Here is an 11,500-nt window from a genome sequence, read left to right as displayed (position 1 = left end):
AAAATTTTGACAATAAATCAAGATTGGTGAAGTTTTTGTTGTTTTGTTGCCTGAGGATTTTTCTAACCGTTCTAAATTCTGTTAGATCCCTCTTCTTAGAAATCCTCAGATTTTTGGTAATTTCCGATGCAGCAGAGATGTTGGCAATAATAATTTGGCATACTGTAATAATAACCTGTTTCCCTTACGTCTCTGATACGTGACTGTACTTAGACGAGGAAAGAGGGTAGTCACTATCCTGTATCCTGCAGCAAAACTCATCTCCTTAGCATAAACCTGGATTTGGAAAAACACTTCTCAGGTGGGAGACTGAGAACTTTTTCTCTTCCGAAATAAACAACGATTACAAGCTCTTCGACAAAGTTCTTTCCGCAAGACTGTTTTCATACCAAATTACTCAAACCCATCCTCTTCCTCTTTTGCGTCCTCTGCTGGCAACGCCCCTCCTACTCTTCTCAAAACTGGGGAACTCTTACTCATCCTTCTCCCCGGTGGAGTCTTTCCTCCACATGGCAGGCAGAGCTCCCTCTCTGCTCCCGCAGCTCACTGCGTGCTACCCGGTTTTTATCCCAGCAGAGCGGGTTTACATTTTCCGGCTCCTCTCGCCCACGCGGTGTGAGCTCGCGGAGCGGAGACCACCTCTCTTATTCCCCGCTTCTCCCCCCCGCCCCGCCCCAAGCCCTAAGGATCGTCCAGCGTTTGACACACCGTAGGCTCAGTCAAGTAGTTTGACTGAAACTCCGTGGACCGGCGACCTTCTGCCCCCAGGAGCAGAATATGCGACCCACGTTCCTCTCGACGTGGGCTAGGCGGTCCAGCCGCTGCAGTTTCAGCTGGCAGCCCGGTTCCCGCCAAGCCAGCTTTTAAAAACAAACAGCCGCGGACACCGGGCGTCCGCACGACGGCCTTTCACGGACCCAGGTGAGTTAATACCCGCCAGCTGAGCCCGCTGTGGCGACGTCGGAGTTTGCTGAATTGAGGGAAACGATTTCCCCGGGCACACCGGGTCCCAAAACTATTTCTCTATCTCTGGGTTGGAAACGCTGTCCGTTTTTTGTTTTTTTCTAACGGTGACAGGAAGTCGAAGGAAAAACGTGGGACTCAAAGGTTTGGGGGTAACTATGTTCGCAGCCACTCAGATTTGAAGACCTCCTTCCAACCCCAGACTATCGTCCGTGAGGATAAGCGCCCAGCCCTCTGCGACCCCAGCCCCCAGGCACAAAGCCCAACCCAAGCTGCCGCTCCCTCAATTGCCTACACCCTCGGAGCCCCGCCCGCCCCCGGGCGTTGAGCTGCATTCTCGCGAGAACACGACTAGCCTCGCCTCCTCGGACTCAGGGCTCTCGCGAGAAGAGGCTTAAGAGCCGGCCTGTAACCTGCCCGGGCGGCTCTGCTAGCCGCAGCCGCCTGAGTGGCCGCCGCCACAGACACCTCCGGAGGGATCCAGTTGAGGAGGAAGCGGGGGTGTCCCTGACCTCCGCCTTTGCCTGCGCCCTCCGTGGACACACAAGAGGGACTGCAGGTTCGAGGGTGACTGGGCTCAGCTGGGGAACTCGGTGGGGGCGGCGCCGGAGGCTGGGCTTGGCTGGGCAAAGGAGGAAGGGGGCGGAGGGCTAATCTGGGCTTGAGCGCCCGGCTGCTGTGGAGGTGGTCTGGGCGTCCCAGATCCTGCTAGCAGCCTGTGGGTGGGGTTCTGGGCTCCTGCAGCTGGCAACCGGTTCGGAGAGCCAAGAATGGGACTTGGGTTTTCGGGGTGCTGTTTTTGGGTTGGGAGTTCCGAGGCCTTTCTCCGGGGATGAAGGCGATACCCTCCTCATCCCTCCTTCCCAGGGCTGAGCTGCCCCGTGCCCCGCCCCTTTTCCTGTCACCGCTGGGCTAACGTAGCGACATCCTCAGGAGGGCGCATCACAATAGGGGATAGAGTAGCAGGTATTCTCCCTATGGGTGAGGAGGAGTGAGACTCCTGTAATGTGCTGCGTGGTTTTATGCTTTAACAGTATCGCGTATGGTAAAGCTTTGTTTTCCCAAACACTGCACAGAAAAGCTGCCCATTTTTTTCTTCTTCAGATGCAAGTTCCCTAACATGCTTTTTCCTCGTTAACGGGGTGCAGGGAGAGGAGACATCACTTGGTAATTTGTTAGTGTGGGGTCAAGGAGACCATCCCTGGGTCTCCTAGGTCTCGTACAGTAGTTGTCAGTATTTAGAGTCCGTGATGAAAAGTTCACACTTAACCAAAGCTAGAGCCTCACTTGCCTCTTTGGGCACTTAGCATATAAAAAATTATTTTAAAATTCCTTAATTTTCAAGCGTTTTCATGCTTTTTATTTAAATCCCAGTGAAGCAGCCCAGTATATTGATTTTGGGGGGCAATTAGGCATCCCCCTTCTCCCCCCCGCACAAATATGACCAAGAATTTTTTGAGAGGGGGACCTAAGGGTGAATTTTGAATGAAATAGACTGTAGAGATTGGAATAAGAGGTCTGATGAGTAATGCAAGGGCCAAAAAAAGTTTCTGTGCTGGAGAAACCGTCCAGGACTGAAGTCCAGGCCTTGAAAATGAGGACTGTAGTTGTCACGAATGTCAAGTGGAAAGCCATGAAAAATACTTGGGAAAGGATTTGATGTTGATGAAGACTTCAAAAGTGCATGAGAATTATTTCCAAAGGTGTAAATGTGTTTTATAAATATCCCCCACATTTCTCAGATTTTATGACCTGTCTGCTATTGTTATATATAAAGAGAAAGTTAAGGGGAGGGTCTGAAGCATGGAGTGTGGTAAGGAATCATGGAGTTAACATAGTGCTCCATCAGGAAGGTTTTTATTGTCTCTGTTTTTGAGTTCTTTCACCTTTTTTTTTCCTCCCAGAAAAGCTCTCAGATGGGTTTTTTACCTTTATGTCACCCTTTACCAGTCTGAATTTTTATCTTTCTTACCTTTCTTCTAAGCCTTGTGAAAAAATTTTATTAACTACTAAGTTGCAAACCAGCAAGATCTGCTTTGTGGTTTTTTATGTTTAGGTGACTTGGTGAAATGTGAGAGCGAGCTGGGAAATGTGCACCTTCCGTAGGAGTATGTTAAGAATAGCAAACTCACATGCCTGCAGGTACTAGGCAGATGAGAATGAGTGAACTGAAGTAGGGAGCTTATGCCTCATCTTAGAGGGACATTCAGTTATCAGGTCCACCTGATTAGTGCCATGCGTGAATGTGGGCCCAATTTTCAGCCTTTTTAATAGAACACAGGAAATCTAGATTTTTTACTTGCAGTCTCTTGATTGTTAAAAATATTGACAACTACTTAAAACAATTAAAAATAACCTAATGTGGCCCAACCAAACCCAGGCTTGTCAGTAGTTGTATCCTGCTTTCCAGTTTTGGACCTCTGTTTTAGGTCAGAATGAATAAATTATACAACTGGGAGAAAAAAGAATATTTAAAGCAAATATATCAATTAGTTTGGAATTTCAGACCTAGGAGGATTTGAGAAAAATGTCAAATTCAAAACAGAAATCGGAGGAGGAGACAAACCATGAGAGACTGTGGACTCTGAGAAACAAACAGAGGGTTTTGGAGGGGAGGAGAGTGGGGGATTGCGAGCCTGGGTGGGTATTATGGGGGGCACGTATTGCATGGAGCACTGGATGTGGTGCATAAACAATGAATTTTGGAACACTGAAAAAAAAATAGAAGAAAATAAAAAAAAATTTTAATAGCCGAATTTAATAGCCTTGAAGTCCAGTATAGCAGATAGAATTGGTACTTTTTTAATGTTTTAACTATGGAAACAACTGAAGAAATTTCTCAGTATTTATGGTTTAATAACTAAAAGTTCTGAACAAAGCTAATTTACAGGTATCTTGTAAGGAAAGTGATTCACCAAGAGGCCTCTTACTGTACTTGCAATTAACACATGAAATTAAATTCAGGAGACCCTCTATAACTCATCTGTAGTTTTGAATGTTTATTGGTTGCTCTGCCATGGCACATTGTCTTCCCAATCATTGACTCTTACTGGAAGCAATATTAATTTCTTGGGTTCTGTTCCTGGCAGATGGGGTGGGGGGAGGATGTATAGGGATAGAAAGAAATGGGTTGGAGGAGTATAATGTGAAGCAGGCACTCCTGCTCCTCCTCTTTACATTGTACGTTAAAAACTTGATTTAACTAGTTGTGCATTACACATAGTAGTTTAGTGATATTTGTAAAATTGAACCCAGTGGTTTTTCTTTTAAGAATAGTTTTAAGAATAGTTACTTTGACTAAACACAGTGCATTACACATAGTAGAGCTTAGTGATATTTGTAGAGTTGAACCCCGTGGATTAAGGCACATTTACCCATTAGTGGGAAATACTTTAATCACATAATCTGATTCATATTTAGTTGGACTGAGGGGAATGGAAGTTTAGAGGTCAGACCCAGAAAAAAGTGGACCTTAGGCATATTGAAGGCAAGGTGGGGAGTCTTTGGAGGGGACCAGGGTGAGAGAGGAGTCTAGGTGAGGGAGAGAGTTTTGAAAAGGAAGATGAAATGGTGAAGTACCCTTTCATCTACTTTGCAGTTTTACAAAGAGCTCTGCCTTTTACAGCTAAATTTACTGTAACTCATACAAGGACTACAGAGAATATTGGTTTTTCATGAGGACCTCTTCGGTAGTTTGCAAACTTGGTTTTCTTCCTTTTAACCCCGTCTTCTCAGGTTAAACTAGTCTATTAATCTCTTCATCCAGTTTCTCCACCTCTCTCTAGTATAAGAAGTGAAACAGGAGATATGTATTATGTTTGTGAGGTGTTGCTGTTTGAAAGTTTTAAAAACATTTTGAAGAATCTGTTGTGTACTTGTGCGATTGTTTGTTCAAGGGGGAAACATTCTCCCCCACCACCCCCTTTCTACCATGACTTGTAAGTAACTCTTTGAAGTAGCTCCCCCCCACCCCCACTTTTTTTTTTTTTTTTTTTTACCCCCTGAAATGCCTTCCCAAGAAAGCATTAGGTGAAATGAGGAGAAGGGATTCAGTGTGTTTTTGCTCAGTGCCTTCTGGTTCTGTTTTTGGAACTCCCAGTTCTTAGGATATACATTCTCTTTATGTCTATATGGTAGACTTATCTGAGCAGGCTGGGCCCTATGAGGGAAAAGGAAATGGTATATCTACAAATCTAAGTTTAATTTATGTTTGAAATAATAGGAAGCTTTTTTGGCCACTGGTTTTGGCTGTATTTTTATCTTTGTCTGACTCCTCAATTTTGTTTCTTTTTTTTTTTTTTAAGATTTTATTTATTTGACAGAGAGAAAGTAGAGAGTAGAGAGAGACACAAGTAGAGAGAGAGAGACAGAATGGAGGAAGCAGGCTCCTTGCCTAGCAGAGAGCCTGATGTGGGACTCGATCCCAGGACCCTGAGATCATGACCTGAGCCGAAGGCAGAGGCTTAACCCACTGAGCCACGCAGGCGCCCTCTCAATTTTGTTTCTTTGTTGGTTATGAATCCACAGTGAGGGAGGAAGAGGTAGTTTATAGGTGTTCACTAATGGAAGAAGAACTATTTAAGAATTTTTTTTTCTCCTTTTGGATAGAATGTTTGTTAGGGTTCAAGCTAATGTTGCATTTTTCCCATGGCTTGCTCTGGTTTACTTTGACATACTTGAAACATTTCCTTGCTAAGCAGGTAGTAGTCTAGAGCATAGAGATCAAGGCAATCAGAATTCCGAGAACCTGGGAGAGAATTAAGAGGTTAGTAAATGTTAGTTGTAGGTGATGGCAGTACAGTGAGCTGAGTACTTGAAACAGTATGAAGTTGATCATAAAAGAAGAAAGATTTTATGTGGAATACGTGACCTTATGTCACAGTAGATTGCTAAAAATCACTAAGATGCTGAAAGATATCTTTGCTAATGAAAGCATCTTTCTTTGCCCTTAATTCCTAGTTTATATTTTTCTGTTTGAAAATGTAAAGTATCTGGCACTTGGTACTTATTTTTGTCTTTATAGTTGAAATCAATTATTAATATTTTTGGTTGCAAATTGAGATTAACGTTTAGTATTTGGCTGGGAATGAGAGTCTCATAGTGAATCACTGAAGTACTTGATTAGAAAGTATGAATAACACTTTTCTGAGGTCATTTTAAATTGTAAACACACTTCTCAGCTTGTAATACCTTATTTGGGATCATTTAGATCTGGATTTAAAGCCAAATGTTAGTAAGCTTTATGAGGTTACTTCACCTCTATGAGCCTTTGTTTCCTTACATAAAAAATGGAGAGAGAATGAAAAATGAATTTGAGAATAAAATAAAACATGTAAAAATGCTATGTAGATAGTAAAGTGAGTATCACCTCTTCTTAGCACTTTGTTCTGTGTTTATGCTCAGAAAATAGCCTATGATCTTGAAACACATCCATCAGGTAAATTTACATCCAGCTATCTCTTTTGCAGGGAAACAAGTTCAAATGGTTATTTACAGCCTTGCCATATGATTTCCACTAGGAATTAAAATGTTTTTGTTTTTTCTTTATTCTCGTCAACATTGAACAATAGAAAGCTCTTTTTCTCGCTTTTCATGTTGGCATCCATTGACTGATAGCTGGTATTCTATGTAATTTGAATGCCAGGTAGAATAGCAAAAAGGGAAGAGAGAATACATTGGAGAGATGGTTTTCCATATAAAAAATCATCTGTTGGGATGCTGTTATTTGCTTCTAAATATAAAATTATTTTTATTAATTTAGATTGTTTCCCTTTTATTTCTTTGACTGGTATTGCTATAGCAGGTGAGAAAATTATCCCATGTTTAGTGTTTATAGACTACGTTAACTATCTCCTTACAAGTAAGCTTTAAAGTTCAGATACCTCAGAATGTGAATCTGAGCTCTCAGGTGCAAAATTGTGCAACAAAGTATTTTTATAATTTTCTTGAATGGTCTTGCAAATAGTGCTGTGTTATTTTAAAGGTAATTATTTTATTAGGGACAGTGTGCTTTATGGAATGCAAGATTAAATTTGATTTTTCTCACATCTGGAGAGCAAACAACACAATCTGCTCTGTCCTTTTGGTTCCTCATTTGTTAATTTAGAGTTTTCTTAAAGAAGTTCTGTAAAGATGTTAGCTGTGGGGCACTATTGTTTTCTTCTTACTGAGTGTTCCACAATGCCTGAGTTTCTCTTTTGAGAAAGAATGTTGAGTTATTAGAAAGTAGTGGAATTATAAAACCATAATACTGAAAGTACTTTAAATCATTAATACTCTAATTTTTGGAAGGACAGATTAAACCCTCTTACCTGATTTTTATAGAAGTTACTGGCTGGTAGTGGGGAAGCTGAGACTAGTATTCAGATCTGCAAGTCTCCTGATTCTGGGTGGTTTATTTCAGTTATGTACTTCTGGGAATGTATGGAGAACTTGTTTTTTTGTGCCATTTGAAGGACCAAGTAGAACTTTCATTTATATATATTATAATTTATATATATTTAAAATAATCTCTTTTTCATTTCCATTTTTTGTCTGTTTACATAGTATATATCTAATACTGGTATGACAGTATATATACATTATTTATATACATGTATATATATACAGCTGTTAAGTTAGTTGAACTCAAAACATTAAGGGAGAAAGTGTCATATTTTAGAAGAAAAGTGGTGTGACATCTTTCATCATTACTTTCATTTATCATTCATCAGTGAGTAATACTGTTTAACAGCAGTCTTAAATACTTGTTGGTTTTGAAATTGTAAGAGTACTTTGAAAATTACTTCTAAAAGTATATTTTTGGAGTAATTTCTTTTTGACTATTAAAGTATAATGCATTGTATGCAATTTGGGACATTTAGCAAAGAGCAAGGAAGAAAATGGCACTATAATCCCATGGCACAGTGATAATTGCTTCCACCTCCTCCCTCTCCTGCCCCTGCAGTTGGGATCATTCTGTATGTAGTGACTTCAGATTTTTCTTTGGAGAAATTAAAATAAAATTTGAATGATATAACAGATACATAGTCTTAAAAACTAACATTTCTTTCCTCCTCTTTCCCCTCCCCTTCTATCATCATACATGCTTTGATGAACGTATTTGTTAGGATAAAGTTAAAAGTAGGGGTTCTTGTGCCAAAGTGTATAATACCCTGCAAGCTTTATAATTTATGTTCCCACAAACTTGAATAGCCATTTTCTCTGTACTTCAGCCATCACTGCTTGTTATTAAAACCAACCAACAAATCTTTGACCATTTGATAGGTTAAACATCTCAGATTTAACTCGGGTTTCTTATATTACTACTGAGGTTGACTATTTCTGCTGTTCCCCTTTTTTTACTCACTATTTTGTTTTTGTAAATTGCTAGTTTATGAACTTTGCCCATAGTGTTGTAGTATTTTAATATGGATATCTAAATATTCTTATATATTTAAGATTTTAATTCTTTATTTTGTATTACAAAACTTCTTATGGTTTTTTTGGTATATTTGTTTGGTATAATAAAATACGGTATATTTTATTTGTTTGAATTTTTATGTAGTCTAACCTAATGCTTCTTGAAACCTGTGTACAGTCCTAATTCTGATCTCTAATGAAGTTTTCACAGTCTTTGCTGAGAATGTTAGCATAAGTTGGCTGGCAGCACGTTCCTGTTTCTCAGACTAGCAGTCTTTGTCTTGATAGTGTTTTTCTTTGATTTGAGGCTTAGAAATTCCTTCCTTATTCTGAGAGTCAGATAATCGTTCACTTATTTTCTCCTTGATTTTTTTTTTTTATGGTTTTATGTTGTACTGTGAAATTTTTAGTGTGGAATTTGGGAGAGATTAACATGAAGAAGGAAAGGATCTTATCAAATAGTTATAAGCAGTTATTTTTTTTAGAATCTATCTAACCTTGAATCTGTCTATATATCTATCTTTCTTGTAGGGATTTGAAATGCTACCACTAACACTTTTATTTTCAGGGTATAGCATTTTGATGGGTTGCATATTAAATTTGAGAGACTGTATAGTATGGTGGAAAAAACACTGATTTTGACTACAGAGATGTGTATCTGTGTCTTGATTTACTTATTTGCTATATTAGGCAAATAACATAATCCCTTTAAGCCTAAACCAATTTCTCAATTTTTTATAAAAGACACCTCTGTGTCTTATAGGATTGATATGTGGATTAGCATATATCAATCATAATATATATGAAAATTAGCATATATCAATCATAATATATATGAAATACATATGAAAATCCAACTTATTATCCAAGGTCCCCTGAATTAGGTGCATTTAGAACACCCTGTGCCTCAGTCCTACTTGAAAAATCTCACTACATATTTTGCTGGAGTTCTCTTAATGCTGAAACATATTTAATCTACCATTGATCTGGTAAACTTCCCCAGGAGGATGGCTTCATCTTTTTCTTTCAAAAACCCATTTTGATATGTCTTGGTCATTACTATTCTAGGTGGAGGTAGTTAATAAGAGGTGAATGAATTTGAGTGACATGGCAATCCTTTTTATTGCTACTAAATCTGCAATTATATTTATAAGGACATCTACCATTTATTTAAAAAAAATTAAATGGTACATTTTAGGACATGGTAGTAGTAGGCGTTTTAGTTATTTATTTAGAACATATAGACATATGGTTCAAATATCAAAACTATATAAAAAGAATACCCAGAAGTCTTGCTTATATCTGTATTCCTTTCACCCCATTCCCATCCTGCCCTTGTAGGTAACCATTTCTATTAGAGTTTTGGTTATTCTTCTAGAATTCTTCTTGCAAAAATAAATATATGTATATTTGTATTTATGTGTGTGTGTATTTATATTTAATTTATTCACAAAAGTTAACAAACCGCGTACTACTTGTTTTTCACTCATTCCCCCCCCACCTAACATATCTTGGATATTAATCCACAATTGTACTTGGGGATCTCCTTTATTTATTTATTTATTTATTTATTTATTTATTTATTTAAGAGATAGCATGTACCAGTGAGGTGGGAGGGTTGTGGCAGTGGAAGAGAGAGATAGAAAGAATCTTAGGCTGACTCCATGCCCAGCTTGGAGCCTGAGATGGGGCTTGCTTTCATGACTCAGACCATCACCTGACCCGAAATTAAGAGCCAGTTGCTTAATGGACTGAGAGCCACCTAGGCACCCCTCCCTTATTTTTTATATATGCATAGTATTTCATTGTGTAGATGTACCACATCTTATTCATTTAGTCTTTGCTGGTGTACATTCAGATGTTTTTAGTCTTTTGCCATTAGAAATAAGGCCACAGTGAATATATATTGAATATTTGATTAGTATTTGTGGAGTTAAATCTTCAGGATAGATTCTTAGAAGTGGGGCTGGTAAACATTTGTATAATTTAGATATCGCATAATTACTCTCCATGGGGAATTGTTTTTCATTAGCAGTTATGAGAATGCAGAGAATATCTATTTCTTCAGTCTGACCAACAGCGTATATGGTCAAAATTTGAAGTGTTATCTTGCATTTCTCTTATGAGTTGAGTTGAACATACTTTCATAGGTTTAAGGCCACTTATTTGCCTTTATTTTTCTGAGAATTTCCCATGTCTTCTGTGCATCCTCCTCTATTTTGGAGGGGGGAGCTATCTTTTGTTTTTTCCTCTCTTTTTAAAGAGTTCTTTATATAGTAAAAAGTCTTTAAGTTGTGTTTGTTATTCCTGCTGTTTTTTGCAATATTGTATGATTTCAATTTTTACATTTAGATAGCTGATTTTTTTGGAGTTTATCCTAGTATTTGTGAGGTATGGATTCAGTTTTATGTTTTCACAGATGTTTATTTATCCGTTTGTCCCAATACCACTTATTAGTGTCTGTCCTTTCCTCAAATGATTCGAGAAACTACTTCTTTATCGTATATCAAATTTTCTTATGTTTTAGGGATCTATTTCTAGACCTTTTCTTCTCTTCTTTTGGTTTCTTTGTCTGTTCATATACCAGTACAACTGACTTTTAGTTTTTGAAATGAGTCTTAATGATCTTTGAATATAAGAAAATAAAATTTATTTTAATAAAGTTGAACACTACCTGTAATATTAGACACAAAGATAAGTAGTTTGTGTATATGTGTGTGTGCAAGTATTTTGTCTCAAGGCAAGTTTTAGAATCCTTAAAATGAAACATTTAGAGGAAAATAACTTTTTTGAGGGGGGTGGTGGTGCCAGGCACTGATATTCTGCCTCTAACTTGCTGGCATATATGGTAGTTAACTAGCCACATACTGCTCTTTAAATTTAGATTAATTAAAATGGAAAATTAAAAATTTCCTCAGTTGTAGTACATCCTAAGTGCTTAGTAGCCACATATGGCTAATGGCTACTTTTTGGACAGTGCAAAAATAAAACATTTTTATTATAACGCAAAGTTCTGTTGGATAGTGATGTAGTCTAGAACTTGAATCATACTTATGGCCTTTTCTAGCCTATTGAATTGATGGCAGATAAGCAAAAAATCTCAAAGGACTAGAAGGTTCTGGAAATAATGAACAGG

The 11,500-nt window shown here is 38.5% G+C and overlaps 1 protein-coding gene across 6 annotated transcripts in view; it reads left to right on the top strand.

Moving 5' to 3' along the window:
* The first annotated feature begins 675 nt into the window (after window positions 1–675).
* BTBD10 (BTB domain containing 10) overlaps window positions 676–11,500 on the top strand; it is a 74,026-nt gene continuing 63,201 nt past the window's right edge. For 2 of the 6 annotated variants that reach the window (XM_047690679.1, XM_047690676.1), the window contains exon 1: window positions 1,328–1,522. The gene's annotated coding sequence lies outside the window, so the exon portion shown is untranslated. Of the gene's footprint in view, window positions 922–1,327; window positions 1,523–11,500 lie in introns of those variants that run through there. The other 4 variants (XM_047690677.1, XM_047690680.1, XM_047690681.1 and 1 more) reach the window with 4 other exon arrangements.

This window comes from Lutra lutra, chromosome 10 (assembly GCF_902655055.1).
Source record: "Lutra lutra chromosome 10, mLutLut1.2, whole genome shotgun sequence".
In the NCBI taxonomy this organism is placed as follows: domain Eukaryota; kingdom Metazoa; phylum Chordata; class Mammalia; order Carnivora; family Mustelidae; genus Lutra; species Lutra lutra.
The sequence above is the reverse complement of the archived record's forward strand: the minus strand, read 5'-3'. Positions and strand labels throughout refer to the sequence as shown.